Raw genomic sequence first — 18,360 nt, forward strand, 5'->3', positions numbered from 1 at the left:
TTCAGATTGATTTTACTCTCAGCAATCTGCCCTTAAGGTTGTTTGTTTTTCAGAAGTAATCTGGGTATAAAAATAAGGGATAATTTTTCATGAAAGCAGTGATTCTGAAAGCTAAGGTTAGGCAGACAAGACTAGAGACTACAGTAATTCAGAAAAAGAAAACCTAGGACCTCATTGGAAGGAGAAGAAGAAAAATACATTTTAAAACCTAATATAGAAAATATTTTTTCAAACACTATTATAGAAAATTTCAGAATATCTATTTTTGTCATGAATTAGTACAGAAACAGGGTTTGCAAATATTGAAAGCAGGGAAGATGATCTTTGATGAACAGTTCACACAGAAAGTATTTAAATAGTGAAAGAAAAGAGGAAAGAACTTTAATTTATTGAATTTAAGAAGCCATTAGGGAATTCAATGATTGTAAAGAAATTAGAGATCTGAAAAAAAAATTTTTTAAAAGAAATTAGAAATCTGGCATCAGGGTGTGAATATGTTTTAAAGTTATGATGGCAGATCTAATGGCATACTGAAGGAGAGAAATGTCTTCACAGGTGACTCAGGGAACATCTATGAGTGGCAGCCAAAGGGGAAAACATAAGAAGGAAGAATTAACGGGAGGAACTATGTTGAAGAAGGACTAGGCTTCCAGTAGAAGAGCTTCTCTTTCCCCTCCAGCCAGAAGAAGAATTCAGTTAAATAAATCTGCTGTCATCAAATCCATCCATTTGAATTCAGTATAATTTGCATGGGAATTTCTAATTTTTGCAAAATCAGGTCATTTATTCTTCATTTAAAATACAAGTTGCCCTAAATTAATTCTCTCCTTCAGTGCATTAGTGTATACCAACGTGATCTACTTATTAAGTGAATCTCAGAAAGAGTACTTAATGAAAAAAATCTAGACATTTTGAATCACCTTCGGTGACCCATTGAGAGAGTTAAAAGGCACCCTCCCATAGGCATAGCAAAAGTCCCTTGAAAAAACAGCGTAGTATGCCAAAGGTTCAACTTTTCATGGGTTCTGGTTGTCCTGCCCAAATAATAACCTCTAACAGCTTTTTTGGATCTGTTTCAATGCATTATGAATATACTTAGAATTCCAAAGTGCCATTCTTTTTTTCTTTTTTAAACCCACCAGCAATGACCAATGCTTATTTGTTTATATAATCACCTTATATATCTTGCAGCATGATCAGTATTTCTTTAAGGATAAATGTCACAAGATTCCAAGGTTAATTTAGCTTGGTTGTCAGTATATAAAAATCAACTCAAATTTTCATCCTATGTTATTGAATTTCATCAGATTTTCCCCAAAGTGATTTCCTTGTCCCAGTCCTGTTTTTTACAAAGCGTCTTTTTTAATGCAAAACATCATCCCATCTCCATGTTTCTCTCTTCAATTTTCAACCAATCCCAAAGGTGAATCTATATTAAGCAATTCTAGTTTTTTACCTGTGTACTGAGTTTCACCAGCCATGCAACCTTGGTAAAAGTTAAAGCAATAGAAATATGTATGACTTACTCAGGAAATCCATATTGCTATAAAGATGTAAATTCCTAACTTAGACAACTATTTCTGAGAGTCAGAGACATTTTCAAATTTTAGAATATTATTTTCTAAAAGATATATCCTTGTGAAAAACTAGTTTTCAATTCAACCGACATTGAATATCTGCTATGTAACAACAAATACGGTAGTTTTTGTGAATAATGGGTGCAGAGAAATTCTAAAAATTAAAAATATATGGTATTTTCTAAGATACATAAATGTAAAATGTGCATGTGTTAAAAATTGGAGGCATAGTGAGAACATGGAGGCTAGAAAGATGAAGGTCAACTGGGCAAGTTTAAGGGATATTTACTAGATAGAAGGGCATTTGAGCTAACCCCTAAAAGAAATGTGTTGTTCCAGAAGGATTGGTACACGTCATTCCACGTGTACTTATAGAGGAAAGGAAAGAGTGTGAAGAAATATTGAGCTACAAGAACACAGGTCTGTAGAAGGGCAAGTAATTTGTATGAGTCATAAGATGTGTTGTGAGGCTATGCATGGAAAAGATGGTGGAAAAGGAGCTTCCCGAATCCAAAACTACAAAGAATTTGCCATTCTATTGGGCAAATAAGTTTGTAAAATGTGATTTTTATGCTCACTTTGTTAAAAATGGCACTGCCCACGTGAATGATGCTGCCCAGGTGAAACTGCTAATTATCTTCCTGCTTGAAAAGGGTCATTTTATGCTAATGTTGCTGGAGGAGGGGTTGTCGCACCAAAAAGTTTTAAGAAGTCAGTAGAAGGAAGAAGGAGGCCATGTTTTGCAGAGTGAAAGCAGGGAAGAAGTATGTGAGGAGAAGAAGCAGCCAAGATGGCAAGGTGCTGAAGGAGAAGCCAGTTTGTGCAGAGAGTAGAGGGGAGAAGGTGTGCAAATGGGGAACAGAGGAGAGGGCTCTTGCGAGCTCTGCTGAGACTGGTGGGGGCCTTTGATTCTAGGAAAAACCAGAAGAGATTCTCCTGGTTGTGGAACTAGAGAATGCCTGAGTGGGTTTTGGTGCCCTCTGTGTGTGATTTTACTCACCGGCCGGTTGTGAGACTAGAATAAAGGCACGGCCCATCATTTTTCGGCTCTGCTGTTTCTTTACTGTCTGCACAAATTCAATGAGAAGCTGCACCTACCTGCCTGGCCACGGTGGTGATGGCTGTAACTACTGGCCATACATAAACCCACTGAAGATATTTAAACAAGAGAATTATATAGATAGGGATGTCTTTGATATGATTTAAAACTTGTTTGGTAGGATTAGAACAACGAAAAGACAATATGGTTTTCTTATTTCTATACTTTATTGATTTTTTTTAAATTAAAAAGAAGTTTTTAAAAAAGAGTTGCTATAACCTGACCTGTGGTGGCACAGTGGATAAAGTGTCAACCTGGAATGCTGAGGTCTCCGGTTCAAAACCTCTGGCTTGCCTGATCAAGGCACATATGGGAGTTGATGCTTCCTGCCCCTCTCCCTGTTCTCTCTCTGTCTTTCTGCTCCCTCTTTCTCTCTCTCTCCTCTCTCTAATAAAAAATGAATAAATAAAATGTTAAAAATAAAAGAGTTGCTATAATTTAGCTCAATAACATGGTCCAGATAGTAAATTTCAACAATAACTATTTTTAATTTAGAACAAACAACTTCTCCTACTTATTTACAACTTCTTTGATGTAAGGACTTACAATTCAACAAGAGACTCCCAAACAGAAATTTATCTTTTTCTTTGCATTTCTTCCTTAGGTTGACATCTCTTTGAAATTTAAATTAAGATAAGACTCATTATGAATTTATGTACCATAAAATCAAAGAAAGAAATCAGGGGAAAAGTGGATGATGGCTCTTGATCTCTAGTTTTTCTTTCTTTTAGAGTGCCTTTTCTTAAAAAAATACATTTGAGCGTTAAAAGTATTGACTTATATAATTAACCTTCATTTCAGAAGCAATCAGGTTATCCAGGTACCTCTTGTGACTTTGTTTTGATCAATGTTTTTAATCAGTGATCAAACTGTCTTTATTAAATTGGAAAATTATGATTATTACTTCTTTGCTCCAATTTATTGTCAATTCATCTAATGACCGCTATTCATTAGCAAATGCTTCAGATGAGAATATGATCTTAAATTTAGTGAAATGAATACATTTTGTTACATTTATATTTTTGTTCTAAACTTTAATACTAATATTTTAGTGCAAATTTTTGTGATGTCCTAAAAAGAAATGGAATTATTTAAGAACAGGAACATGGAAAACAAATTTGGGGGCCAGTTTCTAATTTATTTATTTTCAACCTTGTCTGACTGATTTAAAAAATAATGTTACCGGTGAGTCACCTCTCTTAAGCAATAATATAAAGCAATATTTCTCAAATTTTTAAAAATCATTACATATTATATCTGGGAAATCAAATATATAAAATAGATAAAATCTGTGATGTTGTGGTCCACAGTGGGCCTTTGAGAAGCAAGGATCTCTTAAGCATTAATTTATTATTTCCTCAATAAATATTTTTGATATCTGGTTTGGTCAAATGTGTGCTAGTAAGTGCTAGACATAAGAATGAGCCTGCCATTTTTAATTTAGTTGTTAGAGAGAGACATTTAAACAATAACCACCAATATAGACACACACACAAACATTCAATGACCACTGTAGTAACTGATAAAAAAGCAAAGACCCATAGAATTATGGGGCAGTATAATGAGAATAAAATTAAATGAAGCAACAAGGTATACAAGTCTCTCACCGTTACATGGAAAGCCTTATGATAATTCCTATTCCAGTGTCATCTATCGTTTTAAAAGATAATTGTGGAAGTGACCTACGACATTGATGCTCAAACCTTTTAAGTGTCACTGCCTACAATTTGACGGAGAAAGATCCCTTAAAGATTTCTTCATTATAAAAACATCTTTCTGTCTGCTTTTGCATATGAAAGCTTAGGGTGTTTCTCTTGAGCTGCCCTTAAACGATTTATGTGTGTAACGTGGGGACTGGTCGAGAAAGAGGAGGTCAGCATGCAGAAGGCTGGCTGCTCAGCCATCGGACGCCCAGCCCCCGCTCGCTGCCTCTTCCATGGTGTCTGACCCCCTCCTGGCCTTTGTTGCTGTCATGATGTATCATATCGACCTGAAGACTATTTCATACCTTTTCTCCTGCTCCGCTATGTCTGCAATAGTTTATAAGAATATTAAAGGAACATGCAACTGTTAGTGATGGATAAATGAGCCATTTCGAGAGAAAGAAGCTGTGCTTCGAGCATGCACTCATACACCCTTTCCTTCCTTCCTCTTTTTTTTTTTTTTTTAAAAAAAATAACATCATTGAGATATAATTTACCTACTGAAAGTATCATCTATTTTAGTGTACAGTGGGACGTTTTTAGTAAATTTATGGAGCTGTGCAACCATCAGGACATCTAAATCACAAATTTCTGAGAATGCTTCCAATACTTGGCAAATATCTCTTCTTCCTGTTCACCGTCTGGTCTCTCCTTACCTGTTCTGTTTCAAGTAGACGGACTCGGAGTGCGATGGAGTCTTGCACCTGACACATAGCACGATGATGCTGAGGTCTATCTATGTTGGATCACACATCAGTAGTCCATGTGCGTTTTATTGCTGAATAGTATGACGTTATTTTACTCATTCACTCTTTCCCTCTTTACTCGGTGGCAGCAGGAAACCAGCCGTGGCTCCAGAATGTTAGATTATGTTCTTGCTGCTCCATTTCTACTACCCCACTGCCATCTCACTCCTCCCCTTCTAGAACCATCAGTTCTTTAAAACTCAAGGTCCCTCCTCCACATCTCTGGGCTGGAATCCCTAAGGTGCCTCTTTTCCCCAGCCAGCCCTACCTGAGAGCAATCGACTTAGGTAAACAAATGTGCAGTCTTGCTGCAAATGGGAAAAACAATAGGGCAAGAGAAATGGAGGAAATGGCGCGGAGAGGAAGGAAGCCGCCTGTGAACTCATTATGGCAGGGATTCCAGGGACTGCTCAGGACGTCTTCTGACAGCTGGTAAATAGCTCATCTTTTTACTGGGAGGAGACTGGCTTATGTTTTCCTGATATATGCGTTGTCGCTCTCGCACACCTGTGTGATGTTTCCACGCAGGTAATCCGTAAGTAGAGGATGACTAATGGGAAAAATCTGGCATTTACTTTTAATTTTTTTAAAAATTAGGTGAATCTACCATTATCCAGAATTCCTTGCCCTGGTTTGGACAGAGACTTTAAAAAGAAAAAAGTGTTGGTTTTATGCTTAGTTCCAGAGCTGTTTACGAAACTGGTTAGCACTGGGGAAAACACTGGTCAACATATGTTATAATTATTTGTAATTTTGACAAGGGCCACTCATAGGAAGAGTATGAAGTCTGCATAAACAGAGACACACGCACATACCCTATTTAACACTATACAAGTGATAATATACTTAAGAAGAAAATTGTCTCTAGATAAATATGTAACTTCGTGCTAAAAATATTTGTCAATTTTAAGTTTGCATGGAGAATGGAAATAATTATCTTTACATCTGCGTTTTTTAAAAGGTTTATTTGGACACAGTTTGATAACATAATTGCTAAGTGATAAAAACCGATGTCGCCGCTTCTCTCTTTTGGGCATAGGAAAAGAATTGTCTTGAACAGTGTACTTTAAATTGTTGCAAATGCTCTCAAGAACTAAACTCTTCCTTTTGCTTAAGAAATTGAATAAACTATCAATCCACATAGGAATTATAGTTTCAAATTTTTAAATAAATATTTAAAAATGAAGGCAATTTTTAAAACCAAAGGACTCATACCTGCCAAGGTGTGTTGTGGGGTTGTAGTTGGGAAGCAGGAGCTTGAGTCTGCGCCTTAGACCGCTCGGCCATCCTGACAAGAACACGCTGTAGTTGGGAGAGTAAGTTTGAGGGTCTGGGGATCGTCCAACACAAGAATGAGTGATGTTTCCCCCACTGCCGTTGTAAGCGTTCACTAAGTAGTTCCCGAGACCAGCTTTTCACCACGGCGTGTTACCTGTGTAAGTACTCGACTCACTGGTAGAGCTCTGGGAGCCCACATGTCCTAAGAAGCTCTGTCATAGTCTGTAAGACCACGTTGTTCTTTTATATTCGCTCGGAAAGTAGGACACGTGCTATAGAATTATAGAAAGAATGATGTTCCAGCATAGATTTTTCTCGTTGACACATTCCCCACGAGCAACAGTAGTGGGCGAGGGGCGGAGCCTCTCACCAGGCTGGTCCACGTGCTTCTGGGGCTTCGGGCTCGTTGCTGAAAAGTAAGCATCTTTATTTCCGTTTGCATGTAGTGTTAATATCATTCTTCATTTTACAGACTCTCGTGTATTACTCTTCATAACACTGTGAAGTAGGCAAGGCCAGCATTTCCTATTACTGACAAGTGGCTAAGGATCAGAATGAAATGATTTTCTAAAGACCACTTAGCTCAACTTGCCCACAGGCCAAGGGGTCCTATGCCTAGAATCCAGGTGTCATGATGTGACAGGCTTTACTGAAGGCTCTTACTTTATGTTACCTAGTGTGATGTTGAACTTCTTCATTGTAGGATGAGGGGCGGGGGGTAGAGTTATTTCTAAGGTTAATCCCTGCTCTAAAAGCTATTTGTGATTCTCACAGTTTAAACCTGAGCTCTGGAATCACACTTGGTCCGTAATTCTCAGTGTGAGGTCCCCAACCAGCAGCAGCAGCAGCAGCAGCAGGAAACCGGTTAGAAATGAAGATCACTGGGCCTCGTGCCAGAGAGACCCAATCCGAAGTCCCATTGCTCTGAGTTTTACCAAGCCCCTCAGGTGAGATGGAGGCCCCATGAAAGTCAGGCTCACCAGCCTGTCCCCTTCAGATTGGCATCCAGGTGCTTACAACTGTGGGTCATTAACTCTCAAACCATTTTAGTTAAGTCTCTCCTAAGTTAGGCTGATGCTTGTGTTGATCCAACAGGCTTTTGTGTTTGTTTGTTTTTTTGAGTTACTGGAGAGGGAAGCAGGGTGAGCTGTCTCTAAGATGAACTTATCTATTTCACCTCTGGCTCTGTATTCTCCAGAGGACTGTTTAAAAGAGACACGATGCTGGAAAGAAGTGCTGTGTCTGTCTGTGGGGGACTGGCTTGGCCAGGAAAAACACATAAAGTTACATTTGGACCGAGCTTCCTGCAACAGAATCCCACAACCCCACACTCAGGGAAGCACTGGGAAGAGGATGGCTATTTTGCAAATTGCGGAAAGGAGGAAATGACAGGCATAAGTGGAAAGTGACAAGCCATCACCTTGCAAAGTTTCAGAAGCTTCTAGATCCGGGTTTTCCAGCGATGGCACCATTGCCCTTTTGGACTGGGTGCCTCTCTGTTGAGGCAGCATCCTGTGTGCTACAGGGTGGTTAGCACATTCTCTGGTCTCTACTCTTGAGATGCCAAGAGCCATCCCTGTGTGAGTAATGATAGGCAAAAATGTCTCCAGTCATTGTCAATGTCCCCTGGAGAGTAACATTACCTCCACTTTGATTGAGAACTAGAGCCCCAGGCCAACTGCGAACAAAGTACCCAGTACTCTGGGTAGAAGCTGTTATCTTCTGAACATCTTGCTTCTCCTAGCCGCTATTTCAGGACCAAGGTCCAAAGTGGAGACACAAACTCTTTTTTTTTTTTGTATTTTTCTGAAGCTGGAAACGGGGAGAGACAGTCAGACAGACTCCCGCATGCGCCCGATCGGGATCCACCCGGCACGCCCACCAGGGGCGACGCTCTGCCCACCAGGGGGCGATGCTCTGCCCCTCCGGGGGTCGCTCTGCCGCGACCAGAGCCACTCTAGCGCCTGGGGCAGAGGCCAAGGAGCCATCCCCAGCGCCCGGGCCATCTTTGCTCCAATGGAGCCTTGGCTGCGGGAGGGGAAGAGAGAGACAGAGAGGAAGGAGAGGGGGAGGGGTGGAGAAGCAAATGGGCGCTTCTCCTGTGTGCCCTGGCCGGGAATCGAACCCGGGTCCCCCCGCACGCCAGGCCGATGCTCTACCGCTGAGCCAATCGGCCAGGGCCGAGACACAAACTCTTGAAAACCTTTGTCTCTGTGCATGAAAAATATATCAGGAACGAGAAGTAGATGGTCCAGCTAAGGAAGCAGTCATGGCTCTTGGGCTCCCGGCGACAGCAGACTTGGAATGAACAGCCAAGCGCGGGAGCTGCAGAAGTGGACGAGCTGAAAAGGAAGCTGCCAGCCGTTAGCGGGTCTGTACGCCTGCAGGTCTGTACAAACAGCCCTGTGCGCAGGTCCGGGAGCCGGCGCTGAGCCCTGCCTACTGCGCAGCTCGGCTTAGGGCATCAGGCAGACATGCTCTCTGCTTCCAAATGCCACTGACTGCCCTCACGGAGACATTTGCTTCTCTAAGTAACCTGAAAAATAACCTCTGGGTTTATTTGGGGGTACTTCTCCTGCACACTCCTTATCCTCGGTATAAGCAGTCGTGGTTCTAAAATACAGAAGGGCAAACCTGCTTGGAGGTGAGTTGGCCGGAGACCTTGCTGTCTGCCCTCGTTTCCCTGTTCTCTGTGCACAGTCCAATCTCTCCGAGTCCATCCCTTTGGGAGAATCGCCTGATCACAGCGATTAACTCCTCCTCCACGCACATCCGAGAGTTCTGGCCCTCCCCCAGAGAGCCGCACATTTAAATGTTTTAGATAGGAAGAGCCTTACCCGTTAAAGGAACATTAGCCAGCAGTGTGGTGGATGAACGGCACGAGGGTCAGAAATATATCACCAGCACTTCTGAAATCACACGAGGACAAAGATCAGCGATGGCCACCTGCTAATTAAGACCAGCTTCTTGCGTCCACCTCCTCTGGTTTCCATCTTCTCAAACGCTCTCTGGGGACTGAGTGGCCTTAATCTGGCTCAATTGCCTTCCAGAAAAAATCTTGGCGTATTCTCTGTCATAATAAGCTCTGGCCTGGCCCTGGCCACAAGTGTGGATTTGGGTGGGAAATGGTGGTGGCGAGAATATGCACACCTGGGGTCCTGCAGAGCCACTGACCTCCAGGTCCATAATGGTCCTCACAGCTCACCATGACCTCTGCGCTATGCCAGAGCCCCTTTTCTGTTTTCTCAGAGACAACTTTCGACTGGATAGGATGCAAGTTCCGAATTTGCTTTGCTAGACCGGCTTAACCCACCCTACAGAGTCACCCCCAGCGTTTCGGGTAGTGCTGTTTAGTCACAGGCATCGACAGGCATGTCAGCCATTGCTGTCCATTACTCCGCATCATTCTCCTGTGCACACACGTCCCCCACTCCAGCTACAGCCACGCCCACAGGGACAGTGGCACAGGCAGTGTTTTCAACCAGCCCTCTGCTATCATTTCTTGCATATTGTGGCATCGCTCTTGAAAGCATTGGCTTCCTGACATTTTCAGGGTATTTGGGACAAATGAAAAAGCAAGGTCTCATTTGAAACAAAAAAGAAATTCGGTCTCAACATGCACAAAGCTCTCTTTGTTCTCTTAAGAAGTTCCTTCTGACCCATATCGATTGACAGCCATAAGGTTTCCATCAAAACTGATGTGCTTCCATTCCGTCATCCTGCTGCTGCTTGGAAAAGGAACGACAGAGAAGAATCTGAATGCCCCCCCCCCCCCCGTAGAGCTTGAAGACCAGCAGACATGCCTGGCAGCATATGCCCGATGAAGTCATAGGTGCCAGGAAGAGAATGGTAATCCTTGGCCTGTAAAACTAGAGTCAACAGATTTTTGTTTATTTAACATAAGAGAAAAATGGGGCTGCTCATTTCATTTTGTAAGCTAATCATGTGAACCGAAAGGAATTTTTATGTCATCTCTTTGACATGACTTTTATTTTCCAGTCTTTCTGAGTGGGTCATTCATTGACCCTTTGGTCCGTCTTTTGGAGTAGATTGTAGCCTCTTTCTCTAAGGGCCCACAGAGCCCAGGGAGACAGCTGTAATGAATGAATTTCGCTCTGACGGTGGCTGAGTGAGTTTATCAGTAGTCCCGAAACAAGGACTTCCCTTAAAGAACAAGTCCCCAGAAAAGCACCCAGCAAATAGGGAAGTGGGCTGTCCAGGTGAGGAAATAAATGCTCTCCAGTATAGCTCTGCTAGGAATCCAGGGGGAAGAGCAGCTCCTGCCTCACCTACAAAACTGTGTGGTGACTGGTGACATCAGCTCTCAGTGGAAATACAAAGTTCTATTCATTCCGCAACACACTGATGGCCCCATCGTAGCCATGCTTCTGTAGCTGCCTTCCTTGTAGATTCGAGGTTCCCCTTGTTCTCTGAAGCATGAGCTGTCTTATTCGCTGGAAGCCTGAAATAAGACAACACCTTTCCTGTTTCCCTTACTCATTAAAAGTATAATAAATAATTTGTTGCTGTTTTAAAGAGATGAAACTGGTGCCAGTATTTGCTGTGTCTCAAATCCCCAACTTTCATGGGGGTGAAAGCAAGGTGGGGTCACACAGCCAGGATCTGGGTGTGTGTGTAAGGAAGCCGGGTTTTCTTACGTCCAAAGCACTGGGGTGCAAGGCACACTCGGTACCAGGCTTCTCAGCCCTGGCTGCCGGTTCTGAGCCCTTGGGAGAACCTTGCAGACACCGGTGCCCGGGACCCTGACCCAGACCGAATCATAGATCTCTCTGGGGATGGATCCAACACCAGCGTTTCTTAAAGCTCTCGAGGTCAACTCGGCATACAGCCAGGATTGAAAATCACCGACTACAGTTCCATTCCCCAAAGAATGCTCAGGTCTCTGTGAAATTCATGGCAAAACAGTTTGGGGAACATGGCGAACCGTGAAGGCTTCTTGGATAGTCACAGTGCACGTTTGCATATGGTTCATCCTTCTGACCTGAAGTTAAGAAACCCGCTGAACTGTCTTTAAAATTGGGCCCGTTTTAAATAACTTGGCTCTGAAACTTTTTACATTCCCATTCCACCCGTGAGAGCAGCTTCTGCGTGTCGGAGAGCACTTTAGGAAACGCTGAACTAAATGCTCTAGGGACTCCGTGCAGCGTCTAGCTAGGTCTGAGATTCAATTTCCATTCTATTCTGTTCTGTTCTGTGCCATTCAACAGGCAGCGGTGTCCCAAAGGGATTCCTTTGATTACTTACGACATAAAGACTCTCAGCAATACATGAGGCCCATAATCATTATCCTCCGAAGAGAAATTTTCCAGTCATTTCCATGAACAATGCTTGGGATCTAGGATGCTTGTTGCTAAATGAAGGGGAGACTAGTTTTGAGGAAGAAGAAAAGACCCTCTGCCTCACTTTGTAAATTAAATTTTACGAGTAGGACCTACTGTTCTCCGGCACAGTCTCCAGGGTGACGACGACGTCAAGGAGACAGAGAAAAGCACCTTGCTCCTGAGGATTAGGTCGTCCAGACCCAGACTTAAGCATCTGGATACTAAAAGGGGAGTCTGTTTAGGGCTGACGCTAAGGGGCTATCTGGGTTCTGATAAAACAGAGACAACTAAGTATGTAAATTAAAATCTTAATAGACTCTTGCCTTTTCTCAAGTGCATACTTGCCAAACTTGATCCTAAAGTTTACTGTTAGCCACGACCATCTCCAGTAAGCCTGGGCACCTGTGTAATGGACTAGTTAATGTGGTGTGTGTGTGTGTGTGGGGGGGGGGGGTTGATTCTCTGGTTTGCCCACCCGGAGCATTACACGTTTACTTTCTTCTATAAAAGGACTTGTTTGGTTTGTTATAATGAGTACTTCTCAAAGCTGTTCATGTTCTATGTAATGCATTAGATTCTAGGGCCGGGATGAGGATCAAGCCGGGCAAGTCTTAGAGCCTTCTGAATGCGCTCTACCCTGCCAGTATCTCTTGCTAATGATGCTCAGAGTTCTTAACACAGGACTTTAAAAAGGCAAAAAATAAAATAAAATAAAAATTTATATAAAATTGCCCCGCTATAGAAGGAGCATCGCCTATAGTTTATTACCTATAGCATAATTATATATACAATAACACATTCTATGAAATATAATATAAGGACCAAATTCCAATCAACTTGCTCTCTAAAGAGTCAGTGAATTCCTTAGCCAGATTGTGGTTGAAGGAAAGGTCCCATCGATGGTCAAAGACATGTATACTTCTTTAGGCATCTCAGTGCTAGCATCCTTTATCAGGCACAAGTCATATTTTGTGTTGAGCACTATCATCCCACTTATCTCTTGAAATGCTTTCTTTCATTATGAACTTTAAATCAGAGACTTTAAATGTTTGCGAATTTGCAAGCTCTTAACACCGCCTTAAAATTCAGACTTGACTATAGAATCTTCATCACATGCATTTCTATAGTGTTTATTACAATTTTTCTGTCTTTGGGAAGAACTTAGTATGGCCTTCCTCAACGCTTGTACTGCTAAGCTGTCTACTACAGATGACTTTTTCCCAGTGGGTTGGGCCTTGGGGTTCTTTACTCTGCTGTTAGTGACATTTCAAGTGATGAGACATGATTATAGTCCTGGCTTTTGATAGCAGGCATTTTCAGATTGGGTATGATCGCCAAAATGCTCGTTGTCTCTACGACAGTCATTGATTCTATGGCACTTCCTTTAAAGCAATAAAAGATTCTCCAGCCTGTGAAAGCTCATGATTTAACCATTTAATTCCTTTTTTGTTATTCATTGGCTGCACATTCTCAGGTAGTAAGGGATTGGAAACCTATCCTTATCTGGTTGTGGAACAGGAGATGATGAACGGAAATAGTGTAGGAGGTGGTGGTATGGCCCAGTGGATGTGGGTTGAGTCCAGGGTCTGTGTGGATATTGTCAAGGGCAGAGATGTGTCCCTGAGTAGCAGAGACCAGGAGAAGATTCATGTGCCCCCTCACATGCTGGACCCCATGGCCCATGGGACTGGTGCATGTTAGGAAGAGTAAGGTCCCTATTTATCCATAAGTTACAGTGATTATTCCTATGCCTGTTGATTGATAAGAGCATCTGTGTCAGGAACATCAGAAGCAACATTGTTTTAACCAAGCCATCTTGCTAAGCACTCTTTTTATATTCTAAGATGTTACACTTAGATTTTTTTCTTTAAAATAAAAATCCCTGTGTTCCGTGAGTCATGAGACTGTATACAAGCTCTGGCATAGGCAGGCCTGGCTCAAAACCAACTTATTTTCAAGCTGTGAGACCTTAGACAAGTTAGTTATAGTCCTTGTATCCATCTTTCCATCTGAAAAACAGGGACAATAATTGTCCCTAATTCATAAGGCTGTTGGGATTCATGATTCATGTACAGAATAGTGCTTTAAACATAGATGATTAAAGTTATGTTCTTGTTTTATTGCTTTACAAATATTGTGGGGGGGGGTTGTTTGTTTTTTACAAATTGAAGTTTTGTGGCATTGTCAATCAGCACCATATTTCCAATGGCATTTGATCACTTTGTGTCTCGGCATTACATTTTGGTAATTCTCACAATATTTTAAACATTTTTTTTTTATTTTTCTAAAGTGAGAAGCAGGAAGAGGCAAGGAGACAGACTTCTGCATGTGCCTGACAGGGATCCCCCCAGCATGCTCACCAGGGAATGATTGCTCCTTGCAATTGGAGCCACTCTAGCACCTGAGATGGAGGCTATCGAGCCATCCTCAGCACCTGGGCCAACTTTGCTCCAGTGGAGCCTTGGCAGTGGGAGGGGAAGAGAGAGACAGAGAGGAAGGAGAGGGGGAGGGGTGGAGAAGCAGATGGGCACTTCTCCTGTGTGCCCTAGCCAGGAATCGAACCCGGAACTTCCACATGCTGGGCTGACACTCTATCAGACATTTCTATTAATATTACATTTGTTATTGGGATCTGTGATCACTTAACAGCCATCAACATCTAGGCAAGACCCTTCAGTATCCAAAAAAATATGACTTACTAAAATCTCAAATGATGTTTAGCAATTTTTTAGCAATAAAGTATTTTTAATGAGGGTATGTAGATTTTCAATATAATGTGATTGCACATTTAATATACTACAGTATGGTATAAACATAACTTTTATATGTACTGGGAAGCCAAATATTGGTTTGACTTACTTTATTTTGATATTCACTTCATCGTGGAGATCTGGAACCAAACCCACAATATCCCCGAGGCATGCGTAATTTTATTATCACTCTCATTATTACTATGAGTTATTGAACTCATGCCTTCTGCCAACTCACTAAAGGAAGTATGTGGGGTCATCAACCCTCAGTTCAAATGTAAGCCATGTAGTGTAGTGCAAAGAGGCCGGTTGTAGAAGGAAAACATTCGAAATTGACTCTACCAGTCAGTCTACCAATCACGGTATGTTTTTTCCATTCACAAAATGGGTATAATCAGACTCTGCTGTGTGTTCACGAGGACAATGTGACAAAAACAGTACTTGAGAAATAAATGTATTTTGTATAAATGTAAAAGACTGACAGTAGATGCTACTACCACAACAGTTTGGAACTTAGTAAAGTAGGATCTGACATTTTTATAGCCATTTTTATATATTTTAAAAAGTGTGTTTAAAATGAATTCCCTAAAAGTGATGTCACCATGCCAGGTCTCAGGATGCTAAGTGAAATCTGCTTAGGGCCATCCTTATCTAACATGTAGAACGTGGCCAACATAAAAATCTTGGGAGATTTTACACAAATGTGTGCATTTTTATACTTCCAAAAACAACTGGTAGAGTTGTTTTCCTGACAACCGATTTGCAAGGAAATTGTTCTCACCATCTCTGTGGTTCCCAGCCAAGTCCCAGTCCCAGGGCCCTCATCTGGGTGACTGCAGTGGCCTTCTTATTGATCCCTCCCACTCTGTGCTCACCTCCCAACCCCCATTATTCCCTGGGATCCTAGCTCATACCATGTCACTCTTTTTTTCAAGACAGTAGAAAAGGTAATCACTTTTATAGGAAAAAGAAAAAGAAAAAGCCTTAATGTGTGGCATTTGCTGATTCCCCATGTAAATATTTTCACTGTGACCAACTTCAAGCTACCATGGGAAGGAGGAAAGCTATGTGCCCGGGAGGTCCTGCCAAGACAGTGTGCCCTGGTTCCAGCATGTGACTGGAAAGCTCTTCAATGATGTCTCAAGCCACTCAAGGAAAAGTCTTTGCAAGGACTAGGAAGCAAGCCCGTATTTCCAGTTACCTCTTTTTTTTTTTTTGTATTTTTCTGAAGCTGGAAACGGGGAGAGACAGTCAGACAGACTCCCGCATGCGCCCGACCGGGATCCACCCGGCATGCCCACCAGGGGCGACGCTCTGCCCACCAGGGGGCGATGCTCTGCCCCTCCGGGGCGTCGCTCTGCCGCGACCAGAGCCACTCTAGCGCCTGGGGCAGAGGCCAAGGAGCCATCCCCAGCGCCCGGGCCATCTTTGCTCCAATGGAGCCTTGGCTGCGGGAGGGGAAGAGAGAGACAGAGAGGAAGGAGGGGGTGGGGTGGAGAAGCAAATGGGCGCTTCTCCTGTGTGCCCTGGCCGGGAATCGAACCCGGGTCCCCCGCACTCCAGGCCGACGCTCTACCACTGAGCCAACCGGCCAGGGCCTCCAGTTACCTCTTTAATCTCATGTGCAACTCTATTCTCTCCTTGCTAGCTTCATTCTTTCATTACTCAGTGACTTAATTTGTAAAATGGGGATGTGTTTGTAGCAACACATCGTATGAAATGGTATGACAGCACTCAGTATTCTTAAGAAGAAAAATATTTTATTAACTCAAGTGGTGTCAACACTGGCAGTTCCCCAATGCGAGGGAATGTGACACACAGAACACCGAATTTCATTGAGCTAGACAAATTACTCAGTGACTGTGTCTCCCCACAAAACTGGATATGAACCAAAGTTTCTGTCACCTGATTTACTGTGAAGAGTTTCTATCTCTATGCAGAGAAATGGGAAGTATTTGCTTGAATTGGAGGATGACTTTAAAAGGCAAGGATGAATCAGCTGCCATGATGTATTTAGTCACATCAAATCCTGACCACTCTGTATGTAGGTTCAGTCAGTAATGCTTGACTCCGAGGTCACCAGGTCTGCTGCGTTCACCTTCTTGTCCCAATCAGCCATTCATTTCTGCTCCATAGCCCACCTGTGCCTTTTGAAAGAAGATACTAGATATCAAGCTATGACATTTCATTCCTTCCAGAAAACTGGGTCTACAGAGAGTAAAAGAGGTTTGAAAGAAATGATTTGCAAACGAGTGTTCCACATGTATTTGTCAAGGTATGACTTGTCCGTTTGTGTTTTTTCAAATTTTTTTCTGAACTTGGTGATATTGTCTAGGGGAATGTTATTTACTGTTTCTACCAATGATGCTTTGGGGGTCTAGGTGGAGTGGGAAGAAGAGTTGAGCCACGTTGATTTCTGCTCATGAAGCTTGTGTGTACAATGCAATTGCCTTTTTACCCTCATTCTTATGGGAGAGTCTTGTTAGCCTGGGTTTTACAAAAATGTTCAATGAAAGACAGGGGAAACCAATGAAACTTGTTTATGTGTATGTTTCTTACACTATTATTAGTAGAAATGAATAATACCAACCAAAAACAATGCATTAACTTTAAACTTTTTAAATTTGGCCAAACAATATTCAAAATAATTTATCTCCTTATTGTGCAAAATTAAATTAATAGTGCTCATGTAACTCTTTCATTGCATAAAATTTACACATGTGCTTATTCTAGTATCTTATAAAGTAATACTAATAGGTCAGTTTTTCCATTAAAACAGTCTTCTAAATGTGTGGGACTATACTAGGGTCTGGTAGTTAAAGAACAAACTTAAAAAACTGGGGTCATTTTCTCCCCACGTCAAAAACTTTTATTTTAATTGGGAACAAAAAAGTAAAATTATGAAATGAATCAGAAAAAGAAAATCTGTTCTATTTGCACTTTTTGGGGTTTAGGAAGTAGAAAAGTTTAGAAGAATCAACCATCAGTGAGAGCAGATTGCTCTCTGTTGGAAGGTGAATTGAGGCTGGATGTTAACGTACAGGTATGATTTGAAAAAATGGAAAGAATAGCTTTTACAGAAGAATGAATTATTCACACATCCTTTCATCTGAAGGGGATTTCTCTCTTTCACATTGTGATCTTTATTATATCTGTCTTAACTCTTGTCTCCACCTCTCTACTCTAAGTTTTGGGAAGACCAGTATCTTATTCTCTGTTGAACGGCTGGATCTAGCACCCTATCTGGCACAGATAGTCTTTAATAGCTACAGACTTAATTAATTCATTAGAAATGTATTAATTAATCAGCATCTGTGTTTTTGATGGAGATCATCAGCAGAGAATAGATATTGGTGAATTCAGTAGCAGAAAATATGATTGAATGTATATGGCATTGTTACATTATAAATGATTTTACAATCAAATGCTGGCGCGGGCATTTGAGCAGGGAGTGTTTCCTTCCGTGGCTGTTCAGCAGACTCACCTAGTAGTACTGTGGCAGGAACAGGAGAGGAGAAGCTTGCAGACCAGAGCTCGTTTGGTGCTTGAGACTGTCTGCTCCTGTGATGATGCAGCATCTCCTCTATCACCCTGCATTTCCTGAGAGTGACCTTGCATTTGACACAGCTGTGCTCACCACATTAACACTGCATACAAGGGCCAGAGTGTTGATGGTAGATGAAGCGGGTGCTAACGAAGGTTGATCATAAAATGTAGGCTGCACACAGAAAGACCAGATTTACAGCAAATGAGGAGGAGCACAGGGAAGACGGCGAAACCAACAGACAAGATGATCCCCAAAAAAGTGTCTGAGGAGACATTTCAGGTTAAGCGAACAGAGATGGTGAGCTGGAAAGACAAATGT

The 18,360-nt window shown here is 42.0% G+C and overlaps 1 protein-coding gene and 1 non-coding gene across 4 annotated transcripts in view; one reads left to right on the plus strand and one right to left on the minus strand.

Annotated features, from left to right (window-relative positions):
• The window catches only part of NYAP2 (neuronal tyrosine-phosphorylated phosphoinositide-3-kinase adaptor 2), a 242,646-nt gene that overhangs the window by 81,898 nt on the left and 142,388 nt on the right, over positions 1 to 18,360 (plus strand). The gene's annotated exons all lie outside the window — the stretch shown is intronic.
• Positions 16,018 to 16,093, minus strand: TRNAS-GGA (transfer RNA serine (anticodon GGA)). Its single transcript has one exon. It is a non-coding gene; the product is annotated as a tRNA-Ser (tRNA).

This window comes from Saccopteryx leptura, chromosome 7 (assembly GCF_036850995.1).
Source record: "Saccopteryx leptura isolate mSacLep1 chromosome 7, mSacLep1_pri_phased_curated, whole genome shotgun sequence".
Classification (NCBI taxonomy): domain Eukaryota; kingdom Metazoa; phylum Chordata; class Mammalia; order Chiroptera; family Emballonuridae; genus Saccopteryx; species Saccopteryx leptura.